This window comes from Mytilus californianus, unplaced genomic scaffold (assembly GCF_021869535.1).
Source record: "Mytilus californianus isolate M0D057914Y unplaced genomic scaffold, xbMytCali1.0.p SCAF_7, whole genome shotgun sequence".
Lineage (NCBI taxonomy): Eukaryota > Metazoa > Mollusca > Bivalvia > Mytilida > Mytilidae > Mytilus > Mytilus californianus.
In genome coordinates, this window is record NW_026262723.1 from 77148551 (window position 1) to 77156170 (window position 7620).

The window sequence follows — 7620 nt, forward strand, 5'->3', positions numbered from 1 at the left end:
AGGCAGGACCGAATAGAGTGAAAAATAATCCCCCCCCCCCATAAAATCAAATGGTAGCTCCCTAATTGCGCAAATGAAAGCCAATGTGAAGAAGTCTTCCGAATTTTGTGTTGTATTGCTTTCCATTTGAGGTATATCACATTTTTTAAAATCATAATGGATAGTTGTAGAGCAGAAAACTATATATTTGACCAAAGTTTAAGAACTATTGACTGAGGGAGTAAACATAAATGACCGTTATCTTCTCGATTTGCAACATTATATTTTCTGCGGAAATCAGTTTTTCCGAGTTAAAATTACTTCTAATAATAGTTCCGAGGTACGTCCGATTGGAAAAATCAAAAGTTTTCACAATTTCATGATGATCATAAGTTAACATATGTATTTTATATGAAAGAAATTATAGGCTATGTATACTAGATATTTCAAAGTCAATCAGAGTGAATAGTTAATAAAAAATACTCAAAATCACTAGTTCTGTGACGTTTAATGTACACACCATACTAAAATACACATACAAATAATAGTTCTGACACGATTTTTTTTATCATGATGACACCAAACTTAAAATACTTCAGGCAATAAAACTTGAAAGAGGTTATAAAACTGGTTTACGTAATTGCGATTTATACAATAATAGTATCAAACAAACGGTAAAATAAACACAATAAAATACAATAATAGCAACATTTATATATGTGGCACAATAAAATCGCTACTATATTACATTACCATGATGAGGCTTTTTAAACATTATTTCTCTCTTAATATTACATGAATGAGAAGATAACGTAAAAATCCAAATCCAGCCTTATATGTGTTCTTTAACAAGAGTCTTGAATTGAGGCGACAGTTGTTTACCGATGTTCAAATCTAGTTAATCAAATAAAAACGGACAAATCATGGTAACAAACATTAACTGAGGGAATAGCATGAACCTCAAAAGGAGCGCAACAGGAAGGGTCGACAGTATACGTATCTCCTACTATGCATGCATCACCCGCCATGCGAATTCCCACTTAGGTAAAATGTCAGAATCGGGAATAGGATTACAGAACAGACTACTATACTAGTATCTAAAGAACTAAGAACTCGAAATTATTTGAAAAGTTCTATTTACTGGTATAAATATTTCATATGCAAGTCTGGCTGTAGATGCATTACCTGATGAATTTTCGTTTAATTTGGTTCCTATCACATCAGCGATGATATATCAGATGTCTCCTATCATCCATAACAACATGACATTGTCTGTAAATCAAAATTAAACAGATTAGTGGTCAGAGTTTCAATATGGACATGATTTTTCTTCAAACTTTTCTATAACTTTTCCGTTGATAGATAAAGAATTTATTGAGAATAAAAGATTCCAACTCCCTTACGCAAAATTGCTCTTAAATGAATTTGTTCATTATTTTTTTTTTTGGTTTCTTTTGATCACAAAGCTCTTCCCGTGTTTATGTCTTATACATGCTTGTCGTTCAAATGTTTGGGTTTGAGGTTCCTGATAAAGGTATAACCAGAAAAGCGCTGCAGACACACGAAATTAACAAAGTGTTATTTTCAACAATTAGACGTTTTTCGATGGAAATGCAATCCTCATGCATAAGCATTTGGTTTCTAATTGAAGATGGTTAATTTGATGGATTCGATTCGTAGCGTTTCAGCTGTTTATGTGGGTTTTTTTTCGGAGATGTGAAAATTTGATGCAATAAAAACATAAGTTGGCAGTCAGTTCCATACTACGCAGTTTCGGTAAATCACTAGCGGTAAATCAACTAACAAGAGACATGTTTTCATAGTCATAGATCTGAAGACAACGGCATAATCTTCTGATCTGTTAAGGTCCGCTTGTGTCCTCTTCTATGTTGTGGGTTTTGACCGAGTCTGAATTCGCATGATGTGAGATGTACTTCTTGTCTGATTGCGTATCTGGTGCAGACAAATAGGTACCGTTAAATGTTATTACTACTACTGGGTCGATGCGTCTGCTGGTTGACTGTTAGTCCCCGAGGGTATTACCAGCCCCGTAGGTAGTAACTCGGTATTGGCATGAAAATACGTTTATTGTGTTATTAAAATTTGCTCACATTTTACAAAATTTTGGAAATTATTTTTAATTAAGGAATATATCTCCCTCGTGTAAAGCTCTGAATCCTTGCCCAGCTTTGGTTATACTTTTTGTCTTCTTTGGTTTAAAAGCTCTCATCTTTTTTTTTATATATTTTTTGGATTAAAAATATTTTGGCTTCGATCATCGCTAAAGAGACGTTTATTGTCAAAATGCGCATCTTGGGCAGAAAATTGGTACCGCTAAATATTATTCTGACATAGCAAAAGACGCTTACCCTGTCGATGCACACAATATCAATACATTTTTAGTTTTTGCGATTTCCTGAGTTTTTTTACTCTTGATTTGTTTATTTAAACAAGGATTAACAAGTTTTGAACATCGGTAAACTACATTTACCTCTTAATTGCACAGGCGATTACCTCACGTTTTTTAAATTAGTTTGGTGGTAATTACTGAAATTGAAAAGGCCGTTAGTTTTCTCTTTTGAATTGTTTTATATTTGTCATTTCGAGGCCTTTTATAGCTGACTATGCGGTATGGGCTTTGCTTATTGTTGAAGGCCGTAAGGTGACCTACAGTTGTTAATTTCTGTGTCATTTGGTCTCTTGTGCATGGAGAGTTGTCTCATTGGCAATCATACTACATCTTCTTATTTTTTTATTATTATTATACGAATTTTGAACATCAGTTAACTGCTGTTGACACTCATCTGGTAACCCGTACATAAAATTTCCGTTCATGGTTGTATTCGTTTAATGGTTATCTTCCTTAGACGAATTAGACTAACTTTTCAGGGTTTCATGCATTTATACAACCCTGGATTTCATATGTTTAAGGTTTCCTGGTGAAGGGAAATCCAGAAAAGCGCTTCGGACGCACGAAATTTATAAAGTGTAATTTTCGCTTTCTTTTGGAATTCACTATGTTTGAACTAAACTGTTTTCAATACCATATATATATATTCACTATTTAAAAAAAAAATCCAAAACGATCCCATTATTGACAAAAATTGTCCTAGGTACAGATTAGTTGCAATGGTTATTGTTATTGTTAACAACAGGCTATTCAAAACCCTAAAGTACCGTCTACTTCCAAATTAAAGGAACAACGTAGTTTTTATGCCCCCGCCGTAGCGGAGGGGGCATTAAGTTTTACCCTTGTCCGTCTGTACGTACGTACGTCCCAAAATTGGTTTCCCTTCTCTAACTTGAGTTTGCCTCCACCAAATATTATGAAACTTATACATAATGCTTATTACCACAAAATACAGATCAAGTTTGAATTTTGATAGCGTCACTTTAACCGTTCTAGAGTTATGCCCCTTTATAAATGGAAAAATTGCAAAATGTTTAGTTTCCGTTCTCTAACTTAAGTTTGCCTCAACCAAATGTTCTGAAACTTATACACAATGCTTATTACCACAAAATAAAGATCAAGTTTGAATTTTGGTGGAGTCACTTTAACCATTCTTGAGTTATGCCCCTTTATAAATGGGGAAAAATGCAAAAATTTTAGTTTCCGTTCTGTAACTTAAGTTTGCCCCAACCAAAAATTATGAAACTTATACACAATGCTTTTTACCACAAAACACAGATCAAGTTGAATTTTGGTGGCGTCACTTTAATCATTATCGAGTTATGCCCCTTTATAAATCGAAAAATTGAAAAAAAATTTAGTTTTAAGTTTGCCCCAACCAAACATTATGAAACCTTTACACAATACTTATTACCACAAAACTCAGATCAAGTACAAATTTGGGTAGCGTCACTTTTATTGTTCTGGAGTTATGTCCCTTTATAATGTTGTATACAAGCGGGGGCATCATCTGTGTCCATGGGGACACATTCTCCATTTTTTTTATATAGAATTACGTTGGAAGTTAAGCAACCAACAATTAATCAATCATAATATTGAATTAGCTAATAAGGGTTTAGAATTTAGATGCTATCAATATTAGCAATATTTTCCAATAAAATCCTAACAGAATACAATTCCTGATTACTTCATAATATAGTATGAGTTTTAATTTAGAGTCAATGTTTATGTATATGATAAATATAAGAGATCTTAAAATGGTTGTTATGCTATCCCTGGAGTTACTTCATTTTCCTCTGACTCTTTTCCAATCACAATTCGTTTCCTGTCATGTAGGGAACTTTGTGTTCATTCATTAGTTGTGCTATTTACGCCATTATTTTACCCTCTTGTTATGTTAAACTTTACCAAACGCGTTGAAAGTCAATATACATGTAAATGATTATAGTCTACATCAAAACATTTGTCTTGAGTATTCGTCCATCTGAGAAGCAAAAGTAATGCTAAACCCATTAAATAAATCAATATTCTAGTTTTCTCTCTTGTATACATTAAAATATTCTCGGTGGTTTTGCATACGACTGACATGACAAACTGTGATATTATAGCTTTCATTTATCATCCTTTTGAAAATGGCACTTATCGGCTGTATTTTCCATTATGTGGCACTGTTTGTGAAGACGTGATTTGTTCGAAGAGTTTACACAGTGGAAACCTGCTTAAATAGACGACAATGTAACTCATCAAGTCCTAGCTATTTATCTTTTTCGAGTTTTCATTTAAGACCATGATGACAATTTGACATCACTTTGTGTCTGTCGTCGTCGTAATATTTTTCAAAGTTCTCTTTAACTTCAAATCAAACTTCCCCTGGGTGTATAGATTTGTGACTTAATTTCGGTAGATTAACCAACATGGCCACCAAGCACGAGGGTTGAATGTCATAATTTTCTTGCATCTCTGAAAAACCATAATAGATATAAAAAATCTGGCAAGGTAAAAATGTCCTAAATGCCAATTTCTTCCTACTTGCTAATGGTACCAAAATTATCAAATGGTTCCTATTAGGAGTTAAATGACGATTTATGGTACACTCTCTCGGGCAAAGTTGACTACATGGATTTTGCTTTCATTTCAATTTAGGTCCTTTTTGGTCATATAGTTCTTCAACTGTTCCGATTCTTATACGTCCCTGGCTTTCAAATATTCGGCTTTGGGCGATTCTGATGAAGGTAAATCCAGAAAAGCGCTTTGGGCATATGAAATTTATTAAGTGTTATTTTTTTTTTTTTTTTGGCATTTCTGCATATTAACTGAAACGCTAACATATAGATAGAAACTGCAAAAAAGATAAGCAATACAAAATCTAAAGAATGTCAACTGTCTGATGTCATCAATAAACCCTTAAAGTTTATAGGAGTCATTGTTGTTTACTGACCGGTTTTGACGCATCTAAGTGTTTAGCCTCCTAGCTTGAAAACTATAATAACTTTAAACATTGCCAATCTGAATGCAACAAATGCGGGTTTCAACAATTAATGTCTCTTCAGTAATGCTCAATGCCATGATATTTGAAAATCCAAAACCTAATTTAAACAACGAACAGTTGATAAAATGAACATAAAAGAGACAAAAAATAATACCAACCAGGACAAAGAATCAGAGATATGCATGAGGAAGACACTTTCCTTACTGTAAATGATTTCCAAAGCTTCTTTTTTTATATTATTTTATTACAGGAAATTTCAATAAAAAAAGTATCCGTATTGTCGTGCCCCTATGATTAACAGTTATCCAGCAGGAGTATCGACCCAGTGGTAGTTATAACTTTAAAGGTACCACTTTTACTGAGCCATATGCGCATTTCGACAGTTGATTCGTTGTTGCTCGAGGCAAAACTATTTCAAAATCCAAACCTACTTCAAACGTTGAAGAACTGATAAAAAAAACCAGAAAGGTCAAACCTGGTAAAGATAGACAGAAACAGTCATCGGCAAAAATTATCTGTAATATAAGATCTTATAAAATGTTAATGTAACTGAAATTACAGTTTTTACCCTTATTAGTGTTTTTGTCCTTGAATGACGATTATTGACACACACATTTTAGCGTTGTTTTCTTTTTTCTTTCAATCTTGAAAACCATAATACTTGACAGAAAATGTGCACAGCAAGAATAATTGATAACACAAAAGATATATACGTAATAATTGTAACGTAATATTGACCTATTATTGGAGTCAATGTCCTTTAAAAAACTCATCAAAGATACCAGATAAATGGCAATTTTCAGCATTTTTGCATCCCAAAAATCTATATGAGATGGAATGGACAGAAACTGTAACATGAGATGACCAGGAATACAGATCTACTGAAACACAAACTGATTGAAACTGTAAAAAAAAAAAAGGAGTTATTGTCCTTAACGGACGATTCTATACATTTAAGTTCCTTGAAACAAGGAATTAATGGATAGAAAGAAACAGAAAAGGCGAAAATGATCAATAATACTTAATGTACATTAATATCAATAATCAACCATTAATTGAACCCTTATAAGAGTTATTGTCCTTAAATGACGATCATCCGTTAGCGTATTGAACTTTAAGTTATGTTAGATAAGCAGAAACTGTAACAGCAAATGTGAGCAGCAACAAAGATCTATTGAAATTCAAAATGATTAAAACGATAAATTGACCTCTTGTATGTATGAGTTACTGCCCTTAAATGACGACGTTTTTGCAGTCTATATTGAAAACCAAAATACACAGATAATAGTGACAATAGTTTATTGATGTACAAACCTCGTAAATCGGTTAATCTTATACAAATTCAGTCAAAATATCACAATCGAAAATAGGACACAGTCCGTTATATTACAGAAGAGAGAATCATACCGGTATCTTAAGATCTAAGAACGCGAACAGTTTAACAGTAAACATAAACAACAGTATGATAAATGTCAATTTGAACGAAACAATAATAAATAGATACTTGTTTTTTATATCAATGACGATTTTAAGCATTCTTGCCTTTTTATCTTGGAAACTTCAAAAAGAGGGACGAAAGATACCAGAGGGACAGTCATTCTCATAGATCGAAAACAAACTGACAACGCCATGGCCAAAAAATAAAAAGACAATCAATAGTACAGATGACACAACATAGAAAACCAAAGAATATGCAACACAAACCCCACCAAAAACTATAACGGTCAACCAAAACGTGATGGCGTCCGTAAAATTTACGAAGGAATGATTTCAACTTCACCATTTGGAACTCTTGGCTTAATAGCTTCCTTGCATGAGCACCAATCCTCTATCAAGGAAATCATGATAGGAAATACAAGCCCGGGAATATCGTATCAATTGGGAGATATATACTCCGTATGCAGGCGCTGCTGGAATGTTGCTACATAGAAATGGAAAGTTCACAATTGGGAAGCTGAAATCATCTCTTTTGTCGTAAAGTTTTGTTTTCAACCGACCCTCATTGTCAATTTCTAGATGTAAGTCAAGATATGAGGCAGACTTAACTGTATATATCTGTAGTATCCTTTATCTCTAGTTTGATGGGATAGATTCGTTCAACATAGTCACTAAATTTTTTATTATTTAGTGAGAGAACATCATCTATATAGCGGAACGTAAAGTTAAAGGATATTGCTAACTTCTTATCTTTCTTCCTAAGAAGTTCCTGTGTGAAGTCAGCAATAGATAAGCAGAAACTGTA